We start from the raw sequence: 15,910 nt of genomic DNA on the forward strand, positions 1-15,910 counted from the left end.
ACTAGTGATTTCTTACTGTTTATTTTTTTCTTTGGAAGTATGTATTATTTCTACCCATTTTCTGTTTTGTCTAGTCTTTCTTTAAATAAAATTAAAAAAAAAAAAAAAGACACTACAGTACCCAGTGCTGATCCCGGAGTGTCATGATGTGAAATCCAGCAATACTATTATTCTTTGTTCAGAATGACTTTAGCCTGCTTTGGTTTGTTTAATCCCAACATAAATGAAGATATGGATAACTGCATGTATGTTTAAGTGTATAGGATTGACAACCATATTACTAAGTTTTTGTTGGAGAGTTGAACTGTTTGTGGTCTTGCTGTTTGAATTCCCACTTTATATGTTCTACTTTTGTATCTTGAACAACTACTTGTAAAAGGACAGTATGTAAACATTAACTGGTGATTTCTTACTCTTTATTTTTTCTCTGAATGCATGTATTATTTCTACCCATTTTCTGTTTTGTTTAGTCTTTCTTTAAATAAAATAAAAAAAGAAAAGAAAAGGATGGGGTCAAGACTAAAGCTCAGACTGTGGAGTTAGAAGTGGGTGAGGGACCCTCCAACCCCAACAGGGAAGGGCACCAACAGACAAGTGGCTAGGCCTAGAGTCTGGAACAGGTATCAAGCCGATCTGTTAGGTAGAGAGGGTCTGCAGGCCTGTGGGCCGGGGTTGTCCAGGATAGTGGGAGAGGAGGGGTCGGCTGGGGGCCAGTGGGGCACCCTGACTCAGCCCTTCCCTGGGGCTGCGTGTAAGAGGCCACTGGCTCTACAGAGCAGCAAGACAATTAGGAAAGGGGTGCAGTTAATCTCTGAACAAACAGGGGTTGGGAAATATGGCCTGGCCACAGACTCTAATGCCCTGTCTCTCTTACAGGGAGCAGTGAGGGGAGAGGATGAGGATTGAGACTCTGGAAGGAGGTGACCCCCAGCAGACGTTGCCAGGTCAGCACACCCCTGGCATGCCCCACCCTGGAGATGGCGCTCCTGGGGCTCTTCTGGTTGGGCAGAGCATCTGCTTCTGGCCCTTCCAGCTCCCCTGTGTTTGGCTGAGAGGTACCCCGGGACCCCACCCTGACTCTGGCTGTCTACCACCAACCAGGAAATGGTCAGCTGTCTCTGGGCTGCTCTGTACTCCCCACCTGCCATTGAGCATAGGAAAAGCTCCTCCAGAGCCTGGCTCCACAGGCTGGGCCCTGACAATCAGGGGACCTCAGGCTGGCCACTCTGGGGGAAAGTTGTCCTGGCTTCCCCTCTCTGCTTTGTTCCCCTCCTGCTTCCAGTCCTGGGATTCCATCCTCAGCACTGATGGGAAGAAAAACCACAGTCCCACAATTTTGAGCCTCCCACCATTGGTCCCTGACCTGGGGCTACCTTATGAATAGGGCGGGAGAAAGGAAGGAAAGTGGAGGAAGGAAGGAAGGAAGGAAGGTTGGAAATTAGAGAAAGAAGAAGGGAGAAAGGAAGGAGGAATCAGGGAGATAAACGAAGAAGGAATTATAGAGGGACTCAGTGGAGGGAAGTTTAGGAAAACCTGGCAAGAAGCTGACAAGAGATGGAGGCTCCATGAGATAGGGGCTTATTAGGATGTGTGATACCAAGAAGAAATGGTCCAAGGCCCATTCGAGCCCATCTTGCTCTTTTCCAAGGACTGCCTGGCCTGGTCTGGAGCCCCTGGCTACTCAAAGCACAGTGCTTCGAGTGGTAGCGGCAACCTGCCTGGGATGGGGACCCCCCCTCCCCCGAAAGGCAGAATTACGGGCTTCAGCAGGCCTCATGAATCAGAATCTCCCTTTCCTCAAGGACCTGTGGTGATTCATGGGCCCATTAACACCTGGTCACGACCCATCCCTGAGTCCAGCCTGCTCCAGAGTCTTGCCTGAGTCCTTGGGACTGGAGAGCTTCTGGAGGTCACCCCATTTCCTGTCTCCTCCAGGCTCAGGCCCCTCGGGAATCACCGTTACCCCGGGACCACCGTTACACCTTCAGGTCTTGAGGTAGCTTCAGTTCCCAGTTTCACACTGGGTGGCTGGAAGAAGTGTATCACACTGGGAAGGCTCTGCTGGGCCAGAAGCAGGAGGCGGGAGGCTCTGTGCCTTGTTCTTAGGGGCCAAGCACACTGCATGATGGGCTCCTGAACCCACTGGTGCTCCTTCCCTGGACCATGCCCCTGCCACCCATCCTATGTGAGACGGGAATGCCAGTTCTCCAAGTGGGCAGGGGCCTCAGGGGCCCAGGGAAAGGAAGAGACAGGATGGCTAGGACAAGGAACAATGGTTCTTCCTTGTAGCCCATAGGCCCAAGGAGAGCACATGGCCAGCCCTGGGTTGAGGGTTGAGATCTACTCTAGACTCTGGCCCCATCAAGAGGCCTCAGCCCAGCCATTGCCTGAATTTTCTCCTCTTCCTGTTGCCCAAGCAAGCTGCCAGCCCTAAGCAGCTGCCCTTTTGCTTTCCCTGCCTACAGGTGGCAAATTGAATCTGTTTGTCTGGGTTGAGGCAAGGGTGCATGCAGCCCACCACAGGCCTTGCCAAGGTCCTGGGCCACACAAGCCAGCACCAGCAATGCCCTCATTCTATTGTGTCACTTTTTATAATGCCTAGCAGGCAAATGCCAATCTGAGGAGCTTGGCAACCACAATGAAAACAACAACCGAGAGGTGGACAGTCAACTCCACCCTGACCTCCTAGTTGGTCTAATTGGTTTCTGGATTGTGCTGGGACTGGTGTGAACCCAGGGAGAGGACAGGAAGGGAGGTCCTGGCCCCCTTTGGCAAGACAAGGTGAACCTGGGTGGTCGTTTGCTGAGGGCCATTCAATGCCAGGGGCTGGTGGGGAGGTTTGTATGCCCAGGAAGCCCTGGCTGCCTCTGTGGCAGGCAGAAGAGCAGGTTCAGGGCAGCTTGTGGTGCTTGGCATCCAGCCCTGGTGGGGAACATCCTCAGTCTCCAAGTGTTGAAATGAGCCTTTGCACAACCTTGAGGAGGCTGTTCCAGGTGACGGTGCCAAGGGGCATGAGGAGATGGGAGGAAAGGGGACCAGGTAACAACATAGCAGAACCCTAAAGGGGGGCAAGGGACAGCATCCAACTCTCTAGGCCTCTAGGTACCCTCCTGGCATGGAGCTCACCCAGTTTCTGTCCAATCAAAGGCCATCTATCTCGGCCCAGGTTGGGTCCCCACCCATGCCACCCATGCCACCCATGCTGTGGGCCTCCCAGGCCTCCCAGCTGGGGCATCTGGGAGTTGAGGATACCTAGGCCAGGCCACAAGGAGCTGAGACAAACTTTTCCCTAGAACTTTTTTTGTGAGCAGTTAATTGCCTTGGTGTCGGGCTGCAGAGCACTGCACACAAGCAAGGGGCCTTTAATGGATGCAAATGACAGCTGATTAATCTGCAGCTCTGGAGGCCTGTCCTCCTGGTGGGTTTTGGCTACGCTTCATTCAGCCTCGAGGGTCTACAATAGTTGTGTGGGCTCTGACCTATTACTGTGGGCACTTCTGTCCCCCTTCCCCCTTGCCTGCCCTAGAATATTGACCTTGCCTTTCCTTACCTCTCAGGGGACCAAAAGGGGGCAGATTTCAAGGTGAGAACCAACTAGCATCTGTGGGATTTGTGGGAACAGATTATGCTTGAGAGGTAAGCAGGGGCACTGGCTAGATATGGGCAGGTGGCTTGTTTTATAGCCACTTGCTCTCTGTTGCTTTGAGAAAGCTGCCAGGCCATCAGAGCTGGAAAAATGGTTCACATACAATGCTTTGACTCCTAGCTGGTGCCAATGCAGCCCACATTTACAGTGAGCTCCTGTTAGGTGACTGCACAGATGATTGGAGGGGTCAGGGAAGGCTTCCTGGAGGAAGCCGTATAGGAGCTCTGCACTTAGCAGTGTCTGATGGGGAAAATGGTGAGAGCTGTGTGCTGGGGTGCAGTGCTGCTTTAGCTGGACTATGTCTAGCTGCCAGGCCTGGCACTGAACAGGGCCTCCCCTTCTCCAGGTGGCCCCAGACCCTTACCGCTCCTTCCTGAGCTCCTTGTCCCTCCCTTGGGCTGCCTGGCTCTAAGGGAGGAGCACGAGAGGGCCTGGGAGTTGGAAGCTACTGACCTGGAAGCTGAAGCAGGGTTCCCTTTGGGGGAGAAACCCCCTCAGTTTCTGCTGCAATAAAGAGGAGGCCCGAGCTCTCCCTGCAGCTTTTAATGATGGGCTTGGGCTGTAATGAATATCTGCATGCTCATAAAACAGGCTTAATGACGGCCCTCATTTCATGGACCCCTTTCATCCTCACTGTTCCCAAAGCAGAAGGGACTGTCCTGGGGGCTGAGGCTCAGGGCCCAAAGGAAGCCAAGGACCGTCACTGACTGTACTCGGGAACCCTGGGCTCAGGAGGCCACCGTTCCTGCTTCCATCCCTTATCTGAGTAATTCAGGCTTAGAAAGGCACAGCCTGAGGATGGGGTAGAGATGGAGGAGGGAGGATGCCCAGTTCCTAAGAACCGAACTCACAGAGGAGGCTCGGAAAGCACAGACAGCACCTGAGGCAGTGCCACGCCCCCTTCCCCTGGCCAGATGCTGATAGGAGGCCCTGAATCATCCCAGCCTCCCCCCAACACCTGAGCAGAGCTAGACTGGGAGGGAGGGGCTGGCCTGCTGACTCACCGCAACACCTGTGTTTTGCTTGGGAGGTCTCCCTTGCAGGGACCAGCCAGGCCTGACCCTGTTTGGCTTCCTGGAGTTTGGTGAGCTCACAGCCTGAGGTGCTGTGGCTCCAGGCCAGTGTGACCTGCTAGGCAGGGAGGATTTTTTAAAGAGATACTCGCTCCTGTGTTCCCAGAACTAGTTCTATGAGAGAGATTCGAGTTGTACTTTGAATCTCCCACCCCAATTCCAATTTGGTGTAGAAACCAGTCAAGGGAACATAAAAGACCCTTGGATAAAATATTAATAGAAATCAACAATCCAATCCGTTTCCCGTAGATGAGCACCTGGGCGGCTGCCAGGGGGTCTTGATGGTCATGCACTTTCAGGAGGTGGGACATGGGTGGCACTAGAGCTGCTGTTCCCCTGGTAAAGGAAAGACCAACCGGTCTATTCTCCCTGGAGTTCTGGAACTGCCTGAGGCCTCTGGTCACAGACTGAACAAGGCTACTGTGTCAGGGTCTTCGATGGCCAGGGACTCACTCAGTACTGGTTCCCGGGCTGGCTGGCTCAGCCCAGCCTCCAGGCAGCCCTCTGGTAATAGGGGTCAAGGGAAGGCAGGTGATTCCAAGAATGTGGGTTCTTTGCACCCCAATCCGACCTCCTCATTTCATGGCCTTTCTCTTCTGAGACAATGGCTCTTTTACAAGCCAGGACCCACAACAAAGCCCCATCCCAGGTCACACATAGCTTTCTGTGGGGTACAACCATAGGAAAGGAACTGCTGAATCCTAGGTTTGGGAGAGTGGGTGAATAGGCCCCCAGACCTCCCCAGATGAGGTAGCACTGAATCCTCCTTTGCTAAGAGGCAGAAAGGCAGAGGCTGTCACCCTGAATTTGTGGTGGGGGAGCACAAGCCCTCCACAGATTAAGGGACTGGCTGGGAACTGTAGCCCCTCCCACTGGCAGATGTGTGAGTGGAATCCAGATGTTCCAGGTGCCCTGGCCCTCGGCTACCTCCTGACTCACAGTCAAAAGCTCTCTGGCCTGCACCCCAGAACAAAGGGGGCTGTGTCAAGGGAGCCGCTTCCAAAGGGCAGGGATGTTTTCATCCCCCTTAGCTGGAATCTCTCTGGGGACTTTGGACCTGCAGGTGTGGAGTGGAAGGACCAGTCTAGGGCTTCTAAATCTTTCCTACATCACACCAGGCCCAGTCAGAGCTCTTTCTGCAGTGCCCCCCCTGGCTTAGGGGGCCCAAAATACCATGGTGGGGGTGGGGTGGGTAGAGATGGGGCTTCGATGAGCCAGCTTGTTCCCAACCTTGGGTGCCATGCAGGTATCCTGACAGGGAGGGGGCCCTGAAGATGTCACCAGGCACTTTGCTGTCACTTTACCGTGTCACTTTTTACTAGGATACGAGGCAGGTGATTTTGAGGGCCTGTACCCCAGTGGTGGGAAGTTCCTCATCAGGGTTTGTCTGGTTTGATCAATATGAGCAGGTAAGAGGTTCCTGCTGCCTGTGACTCATGGATTTTATCGGCCCTCAGAGTCTTTCTGGAATTCTCGCTTTGTTTTTTTAAATTAAACTTTTTTGGCAATAATGATGATTGAAACTAGGCCTTTTGTACTGAGCTCAGCCCTTTTGTTTTGCTAAATTGCTCAATCTGGGTTTGAATTTAGGATCCTCCTGCCTCAGCCTCCCAGAGCATTGGGATTCCAGGCTCCCTTCTGATGATCTTACCGGCCCACTCCATGCTCTTTTTCCTCTACAAAGCCGCCCTCAGCTTCCCTCCTCTCTGCACCACCTCCTTTGCCCTCTGCGCGTGTCTGCTGTGGCGGGGGACCCCCTTGCAACTGACCCTTCTGCTTCTTTTCGGGTAGGGAGCAATTCATTTTCTGCCTCCTGCCCATCACACAGGGGAGCGCTGGGCCAGAGAAGAGGAGCTCACATACCCCAAACACCTGCCTTGCCTCTCTCAGGGCCCTTCCTCAGCTCATCAGGCCCCCAAGGCCAGAAACTGGGGCTCAGGGTGGGTGGGGCCCAGGTGCTGAGGGGCAGAACTGGAAACAGAGCCAGACATTTCTGGATTTCATGGGTGATGCTCTTTGCCCAACTCAAAGCTGCCTCTCAAATGTTTGCTTAGAAGGATGTGGGAAGAAGTGACAAAATGGATTTATCACGTGGCCATGGCATGGAATCAGTGTCCCCTCATTTGAAAAATGTGCTCAGCTGGTGGTGGGAAAAGCATTTTTATGTTATTTAGTGCTTTCTTTTTCTTCCTTCCTATGTTCCTTCCATTCTTTGACACATTTTTCTTGTTGATATGACCTCAGGCCTCCCGTTAGATCCACCCTTCCTACAGCAAGGGGCAAGGGCCATCTCTCCACCAACCAGGGCTCAGGGGTGGAAGCCACATGGGGACAGAGAGTGACCAGGTGGAGGCAACTTGGGCTCTTTGGTCCCCAGCTGATGGTGGTTACTGTGATATTAGGCGCTGGCCCTTAGGAGGAGGGCGGGGATGGTTAGTCTCCCAGAGTGAGAGCCAGTGGGGAGAGCCAGATGGGTGGGTGATCTTAAACTGTCACCTCCTATTTCCCCTTTCCACCTCTCCTTCCCTTGCCCAGCCTCTTCCTCCTGTGCCCTCCTTGCTCTCCTTCTTCGCTTCCCTCCTCTTTTCTCTTCTTCTCTATCCTACTCTTCTTCCTTTGTGGGAGACCACAGTCCTCCATCAAGGGACAGATGGGTTCAGGCCATGGACCCCGGTCTCCCTCCCTCCAGATTGGCCCTGCCCACTCCAGTATTCTGTGATGGTGGGAACATTGTCCCCTTTCCTAAGTGTCCCCTCAACATTGCTAATGGAGCCAGGGCTAACTGAGGAGCAGAATTAGAACAACACTTCAACTGTAATGAGCTGAAATGGTAAGTCACTCTACGGGGCCTCAGAGCTCTAGGTAGCACTAAACGCTAAACTCCTGGAGGTCTCTAGGCTGCCCATACCCTGTCCAGGCCCTGCCCCTTCCCCCAGGTACCTTCATCTGGACCCAGTGTCCTGGTCCATGGGACAACACAGAAGTCTGGGTTTGGCCTTGGAGTTGGGTGACCCTGGGCAACTGACTTGCCCTGTGGGTCTTTGTGGCCTCTTCTGTAAAACTATAAGGATAATATTTTGCAAGCCTCAAAGTTTCTTCCCAGGCCCTCATTGCTCTCAGCAGGAGCCTAGTACGATCAGATCTGGGCGAGTCTGAATGAGCAGCAGGGCAGACAGGGTGCACCTGTACATGAGTGTGCACACGTGTGTGTGGGAGGGGTTCCGAGAGGCAGCAGTGGATCTTAATTCTCTAGAGGCTCCTGATTTTCTGCCCACCTCACCTCGCTGAGGAGTGGGAGTCTAGGAAAAGGGTTAAACGCTGCAGCGTTAGTGGGAAGGCTGTGGCCCAACTCTACTCCTGGCAGGCATCTGACCCAGGCTGTTCCAACGGTGCCCAGACTTCCTTTTTGGCCATAAAAGTCTCCCGGAAAGCTTTCTCCCCAGGCCCCAGGGGCATTCTCAGGGAATGTGTGAGTGCAAGCATGGTCTCCTGCAGAGCCATGGCCAGTGCAGGGTGGGGGGGGGACGTCTGTCCTGCCTGGGTGGAGGGAGAAGGGGAGGGGAGGCTGGGCTGAACCTGGACTCAAGCCCATCTTATGCAATGCTAAGGTTCTTAGTGAACTTGAGCAACTATGCACACGCACATGAGTTTGCACACATATACGCACATACACTCATGAAGAGAGACTTGAGGGAAATAAATCAAGCTTTGCTGCATTGCCCTCCTAGCCTCCAGAAGAGTGCCCCAAATCTGGAAAGAGGAGGGGGATCCCCAAGAGAGGGCTTCTCTCAGCCTGCCTGGGTGTGGCCTCGCTCTCAGCCAAGGGCTGGGGTTTGATGGCCCCTGAAAGGAGCACTAGGGCCAGCAGAGAGAAGCCCAGTAGCCAGTAATTCATGGAACAAGGCCATGGTGTAAGAACAGAGGATGCTGTCTTTTCCTGCCCCGGAAGACGCACAAGCCTCAGGGATGCTGGGTCACAGAACCCGCCTGGCAGTGTTGCGTCAGAGTGAAACCTGTGCTAGGTGCCTTTGGTGAGAGGGCAATGAGGGCTCAGGAGCCTACTTTTCCAAACTTGAGGTGCTCAAGGTCTAGTGCTTGGCCTCCACCATTCTTCTCCCCAATCCCACACTCTTTTGCAGGGGACTGCACATAGATGGAGGTGGTCTCTGACGGAAGGCAGTGAAGAATGGGGGCGTGAGTCAAAGGTCACCAGGCTTTCATCAGCCTTGAGTCAGAGGCAGGGCAGGGAGGAGGGTGGGAACAACTTCAGGCAGTGTTGGGGTTCCCCAGGAACAAGAGCATCCAGGGAACAGCGAGCCCTCCTGGAAGCTATGAGGCTCCCCACATGCAGGCAGCGCTTCTTCTTGGCCACTGCTCTCCCCAGAAGTGGGGAGTTTACCACCAGGCTTAGCAGTAGAGCCTCCTAGGGGCAGGGAGCTGGCCCAGTTGGTCCCTTGGGTCCATCTGCACGCCTTGATTCTGCACAGAGGCCTCACCACGTCAATGCTTCTTTGCCCTATGGATCCAGATCAGTCTGCTGAGAGTTTGGGTGCTTCCACTCTTGGGACTCAGCGGCAGACAGTCTGGGTTCAGGGGACAGTTTGGGTACAGGAGGGTGTGTCCACAAGGCCTTGTCTGCACTGGCTCCAAGGTTTTTGCTTCCAGGAAATAGGGAAGAATAGGGACAGGTTTTAGGTTATGCAGGGTCTTGGAAAGGAAGTCTTGGGGTGTGCTCCTCCGTATCCTAGCTGACACACTTCACTTCCCTCCTTGCAATGACTGGAACCTGAGGTCTGACTGGTTGACTCCTGCTTCTTCTGTCTCTAAGGGCCTCTCTGTAGCTCTGTGTGCTTTCTAGTTGAAAGCAAGAGTTCCCATCCCTCCCATGTCTCTCTGGACAGAGGTGTCACCAGGACACAACCACCCAGCTGGATCGACTCTCTGAAACAGTCCCCATTCAGTTTGTCTGAACATTGCCTCCTCCCGCTGCCTTTGAATAGACTCCTGCCCAGGTGGGGCACTGCCAGGGCCTCTCCTGCATGGGACAGAGCAACAAATTAGGGGCATAGCACCTGTAAGACCAGGTGCGGGCAGCAGGGTGGTTCTAGAAGCCAGGTGCCTGATTCCTAGCTTGAGATTATTTATAATAAGTTAATGCTTTCATTTTTCTAAGGCTTTGGGTATGCATGGACCTGGGAAAACATATATCTAGCACAGATTTTTTTTCTTCTTCCAAAGCCAAGGTGGATGGTCCTGGGCAGGCGGTTTGTACTTAATAAATGCTTGTTGACTGATTTGTTACACTTGGCAACTCCTGTCTCAGCTTTACTGTTCGCACTGTGATTGACTTTTCTGGCAATGATTTGTGGGAACGCAGGATGCCTGATACTGCCCACCCCTAGTCCCCAGGGCCATACTTCGCTTTTCTTAGTCTCTCCCAGCACTAAGCCCTGAGCAAAGGAGGACGTCTACGCAGTGCAGCCACCCTGATTAACTGTTAGAGAAAATAAACAAGATGTTATTTTTGCCGAGGGGAGAGGAATTACATCAAAAGTATCTCAGAAAGGAAGAAAGCCAGTTTTTTTTTTTTTCCCCTAATATGAGATGCATGGATAGGGGGAAGAGAGGGGAAAAAAGTGCCTGGGTAATTAACTTAATAGGTTTCTTAAAGAATGCCCTTGTGAGTGATGTTCAACACATTCAAGTGTTGACAAGAAGGCATTGAACTCGACACCCACGCAGCGGGCAGAAGCATGCTCTGGGCTCCGACACACCTTCTTTGTCTGAAACTTGTAGTAAAACCCAGGGCTGGGTTGTGAAATCTGCCCCAGAGAGTCCATGCAGCAGGGGCTCCAAGGTCAAACCCACTTGCCTCTAGGTAGGGTTGGGTGGACCAGGGTGGCCACCCTAGAATAAGATTCCATGAATAGGAGAGCAGATGGGGAGGCCCTTGACTCAAAATCCTAGAGATGCTACTGAACTTGCCTGTGACTCTTTTGGGGTAGGTGTCAGAATGAAGCCCTGTTCCTTCTTTTGAGCCCTCGCTGCCAGGGAGAGCAAGGGTCTGACACCCAGAACAACAGTGAGACCCCCTAGGCCTTTTCTATCTTGAGGAACCAGTGGAGGATTCCAGGTAAATACGTGAAAGTGCATTTTTCCTTTCTCAGAAATCTGCCGAGGGGCGGGAAGCCCCCAGTCTTTATGGGCTGGTGGAACAGGAGGTTTACCTTGTAGCGGGGAAGAGCTGTGTGTTGTGGTGTCTGGGTATTTTATTTAAAGAATACTTGGGTTGTTCTTGGTTGAAGCCCCAGAAAGATAAATCACTTGACTCCAAAACACAGAGAAGCTTCTGCCAAGCACTCTCCTCCGAGGCCCTGGATGGGGACGTGCTGTGTGCTTATCAACCTGCTTTTCTGCTCATCTGTCATCCAGCCTCCTGTCATCGGTCATCTCCTCATCATTCATCCTCCTTCTCGGATGTTAGGCTCAGATTTATCAGATCAGAATTTTCAGGCTGGGACCTGAATGGCAGGGACTCTGTCACAGTAATGGTGGCCAGATTTGTGAAATGGAAGGAAAGGTGACATGAATGCCTTTGGGAAAGAACTTTTCTTTCTTAGATACTTAAAACAATACTTTCAAAACAAAATAATTGAAGTCTATCTTTGCCTGGCCACCCAGCGGCAGCTCAGAAACCTGAACTGACCTCCACAAGTAATGGGTTTCCAGCCTGGCAGAAAAAACCAGCATTGCTCCTCATGTAGTCAGATCCCAAGGGTATGTGTGTTTGCACGTGTTTTGGGGGAGCGCAGCGACTGGAATTACTTATCACAGATGGCGGTGCAGGAAGGCATGTCCCTGTGCCACTGGAAAGCATGGGCATAAGTTCTTGCTCCAGACACTCATTCTCACCCAGTGAGGTCAGTTCTCATCCAGGCAAGGCCACTGATCAGGAGGTGTGGGGTTCTGGGGATTGCACACCGTTTGAAGGGTCTTATGAGTCTAGGATAGCGAAATGATTCGCCATCTTGCAGCTTCACTCCCAAGGCATTAGGTCGTGCATTGACAAAGAGGCCCTCTGAGTAGGGGCCGCTGGTTAATTTCACACTCCAACGTCTCATTTCCTCCACATTGGGGTCTCTACTCTACACCTTGCTGCATCTCACCTTTTCCTGATCGCCCACGTGGTTGGTGCTTCCTAACTGCGAACTGGAAAGGTTCATCAGCTTCCCCGCTTGCCTGTTTGACCCAAGTGTGTACCGGGCGAGGATGCTGGCAGCCCAGCTAGGCCTGCACCTCCTGAGCACCTCCTGCTACAGGAAGACAAAAAAGCACAGTCCCACAGGCTGCCCTTGAGGAGTGGCCCTCCCACAGGAAGTGTCCCAGAGAGGGGATGCTCTGTGCTTAGGATCCAGGAGGGCGCAGCAAGCGCCCCAGAACAAGCAAGGTTCAGAGACCCATCAGCTCCTTTCAGCAAGCACACCCCACCTCCTCCCAGCAGCAGGATGGCCAGCAGGATGGCGGGAGCCATGAGTCCTTCCATAAGGAGGCCGCAATCAGGTGCCACATCTTTTTGCATCAAACTGTCTTTGAAAGTGATCCTTTGCTTCCCTTCAAGGCACCTGGCATGAGTGATGAAGCCAGATCAGTGATACTGTGGATGTGTTCCATGAGGACGAAGGTCGCTGGGAGGACTTCAGAGCCCGGCAGCTCCTGAGCAGCGGCCAGGAGACGAAGGTCGAAGTCCAAGGCACAGCCCTCCAGAGTGGCCCAAGGGAAGACGCTACCTTATTGAAGTCCTTCCCAGGCCACCACTCCTTGCCCGGGAGTGGGAAGGGCAGGAGCTGGGGCTCTGTGCTTTGCTATGCTGGTGGCCGCTTCGACACTGGCTTTTGGACTGAGAAAAAAAGTCTATGGACTAGACTTCCCCACCCCTGCGTGGGAGGTGTGAGGGGCTGGAGCAGGCAGGCAGGAAGTGAGCGCAGATGGGCCTCCTGGCCAGCTGTGCAGGGAACAGAGCACATCTGTCTGGGTGTGAGTCTGCCGGGGCCCCTCCCACAACCTCTATCTGAGTCTACACGTTCATTGACAGGGTGTGGGCTAGGTTTGGGTCCCAGATGGGGAAAATGATGGGAAAGGAAAGTCTGAAGATAGAGGCTGGGGCCGGGGGTTGCTGGTAGGGGATTTTCAGATGGAAAATCTCTGGGTTATAGGGGAAACCAAAGACAAAGCACAAGTTTGTTGAGTGAATAAGTGATTTCATGGCCTAAACTCATACAAAGTTCCCTATTTTATTCCTTAATTTTCTCTAATTGGCTTCAAATGTTTCTGGGAAAGCTTATCCTGAGTAGACACCTGGGAGAGATCTTTGGGTGATAGAAGCCGAATCGGACTTTTCATCACAATTCGCCTGCAGGAAGGGGTGGGGTACAAGGTATGGAAGGAAATCTTTTGTTGTTTTCTAGGAGGCTGAGCAGAGAGGAGAGGCTTGTTGTCCTGACACTGGCTTGGTATCCGGCCCTCTGTGTGGTCTCCTTGGGACAGTCACTGTTCCCTCTGCAGAGCTGTCACCTGTCTGGTATGGAGCCAGAGAGGCAGGCAGCATGGATGACACAGGCCTTGCCAAGTTGAGAGGCGGACAGATTCTCCGCACACATTATCTCCAGCACCCCTCTCTGGTCTTCCCAGTGTAACAAAAGGAGATGAACCCTTGAATGGCTGTTCAGTTCTTCAGTCCGGATGAAACATTTCTCCTTTCTGGGCCTCAGTGTTCTCATCTGGAAAGTGGGAAGGCTGGACCAGATTCCCTTGGAGGCCCCTTCCGGCTCTTCCCACTCAGGAATTTGGTAGGTTGGTGAGTTAGGGGTGTGGCCTATGGTGGGTATCTCAGTGCAGACTGCCTGGACTGGGGCCATTCCCTCCTTGAGGCTTGGGAAAGGGAAGAGAGCCCAAGACGCCTCTGCCCTTCTCAATGACTGCTGGGCTCCCCCACACAGTAGTGTCTCTTCCTGAATGATGAGGTCAGAGGGATCCTTACATGTTTCTCAAGCTCTCACCGCTGGTTTTCTATCATCTAACAGAAGCATCAATGGGCACGAGAGAAAACTGAAGCCCCTGGGGTTGGGTCAAACTAGGACACACATATTCTTTAACAGCCCCTCCACCATCGTCATCTTCATCATCAATATTGTTAAACACTGCTGGTTCTTTATTCAGCCATATGCAGTGGGATGAGTGTATCAGCAGGAAAAGCTGGCCACAGACCCCGACTCCATCCTAGGGAAGCCCTTGGTGGAAGCTGATCTCTGCTTGGTGACACTGACCTCTCCATAGAGGTCAGACCTGACTTTGGGAAGTGGTGTCGATGGCTCAGAGCATCCATGTCTGCCCGTATTGGCCTGGAAGCCCAGGCCACCACTTTCCTTATCTTTGTAGCACTGACAATGCCTTGACCAGAGCACAGTGAATGAAAAGTGTCCCCACGGTGCTTGGGGGGGGGAGGTTAGTTATTGTCACGATGCATTATGGTATATTCAGCAGTGAGAGTGGGCCTGGAGTGCCTGCGGTGTTACTGAGCTGCCAGCAGCTGAGAACCATTTAACTCATTGTCTGGGGCATCTTCCGGGCTAACGCCTAGAGCTGGGCTGTGGGTTGCAGGACTAGCGCTGGATCGCATGGGAGGCAAGTGGCCAGCCTCCTGCAGGAGGTGAGCTGCTGGCGCCTCCTTCTGGCCCTGCAGAATCAGGCCTGGGGAGGGCCAGTGCTGGAACCTTAGCCCTTGGGCTCCCTGCCACAGACCCAGAGAGCCCCAGCTCCTGGAGAGCTAACTGAAGAGAAGGAGGGAGGCTGTTATGTAACCGGTTTAACTCCTCGTCAAAACTGGTGACTAATTCAGACAGTCTCGGCCAGGTTGGCTCGGCAGCTTTGCTATGAGTGGCATGGAGGTCTTGGCTGGTCTGTGGCTGGTTCTCACACCCTCTGCTGGATGGATCTCTCAGCTGCCTGGCTGGCCTTAGCTCCCACAAACTCAGTTGCTATCCCATGACCACTTGGATCAGCTTGGTCAGTGAGGGAGGCCTTTTCCATGTGAGTCCAAGGCCCATCTTTGCAACCCTTCTTGCAGTGCAAAAAATGGCCAGAGGGAGAGAGCTCATGTGTGTCTGCCCCAAGGCCTGGGGATTCACTGAAGTCTGGCATTTGCAAAAGAAGAGCAAGGAGTGATCACCACTGCTTGAGAGGAAAGATGTCCCAGAAGTACATGGTCACCACAGTCTCTGACTGAGGGTCCCTGGGCTCCCAGGAACCCTGGGCAATGCTGGAAAGCCCTGTGGTCACTGCCCACTTTTCTTGTTCAGAAGGTGTTCATGGGCCACTCAGTCCTTCTGTCCATTAGAAGGCTGTCCTTAGGGAAAAGGGTGCACGGTAAGTGTTTATCAACAATCATCACAGTGAGCGTCCGTGCTGTGCCAGGCACTATTATTAACACAACACCCTCTGTGTTTGGAGCCGTTCCGTTTTGTAGATGAGGGAGCTGAGGCTGAAAGCGGTTGGTTGTGGGGTGTGTCAAAGCTGGTAAGCCGCTGAGGTGGGATTTGAACTCACAGCTCAGAGACTTGGAAGCTCAAGCTGGCTGTGACACATGCCTTACTGCGGTATTCCCAGCGCTGGCTCTGAGGCCCTTCAAAGACTTCCCACGTCTCAGCGAATTCATGGTAACCACCCAACCAGCCCCAGAAGATAATGTGGCCTTGTACGTCTCCTGCTGCTTCCTTCCGCCAAGCAGCTCACAGACATGACCTCATTCGCTCTCCCAGATCCCATACTAGGGCTGGGGAGGGGTGGGGAATCCTTCACTCTGCTCCCAGGGAGAAAAGAGAGGCACAGAGAAGCTTGGGAACCACCACTGGCCACACAGCCAGAGGCAGGAGAGCTGCCACTGGAACCAGGCTTCTCTGCCCTCTAGGGCAGTTACACAGCTTGTCGGTGGGAGCCAAGATCACCCTTCCAGATCCAGCACATTGGGGTGCTCCTCTTAGGGGTGACTGAGTGACTGAAACAGGTCCAAGAGCATTGGGCATGTGTTGAAAAAGGAAATTGGAGATGTGCTGAAACTGGATCCACATGAGAAGGGTATGTGGGATGAGGGCTTGTCACCTCCCTACCATGGCTGCCCTCCTACCCAATCACCTGG

The 15,910-nt window shown here is 53.1% G+C and overlaps 1 protein-coding gene and 1 long non-coding RNA gene across 8 annotated transcripts in view; one reads left to right on the forward strand and one right to left on the reverse strand.

Annotated features, from left to right (window-relative positions):
* Positions 1-15,910, reverse strand: part of Pebp4 (phosphatidylethanolamine binding protein 4) — a 202,656-nt gene that overhangs the window by 22,298 nt on the left and 164,448 nt on the right. The gene's annotated exons all lie outside the window — the stretch shown is intronic.
* The window catches only part of LOC134472718 (uncharacterized), a 41,084-nt gene that overhangs the window by 19,644 nt on the left and 5,530 nt on the right, over positions 1-15,910 (forward strand). Inside the window, exon 2 of the long non-coding RNA XR_010042645.1 lies at positions 877-944. This is a non-coding gene — a long non-coding RNA (uncharacterized LOC134472718). The remainder of the gene's footprint in view (positions 1-876; positions 945-15,910) is intronic.

Source organism: Cavia porcellus, unplaced genomic scaffold (assembly GCF_034190915.1).
Source record: "Cavia porcellus strain 051 isolate PalLab524CR breed Dunkin Hartley unplaced genomic scaffold, mCavPor4.1 scaffold_24, whole genome shotgun sequence".
In the NCBI taxonomy this organism is placed as follows: domain Eukaryota; kingdom Metazoa; phylum Chordata; class Mammalia; order Rodentia; family Caviidae; genus Cavia; species Cavia porcellus.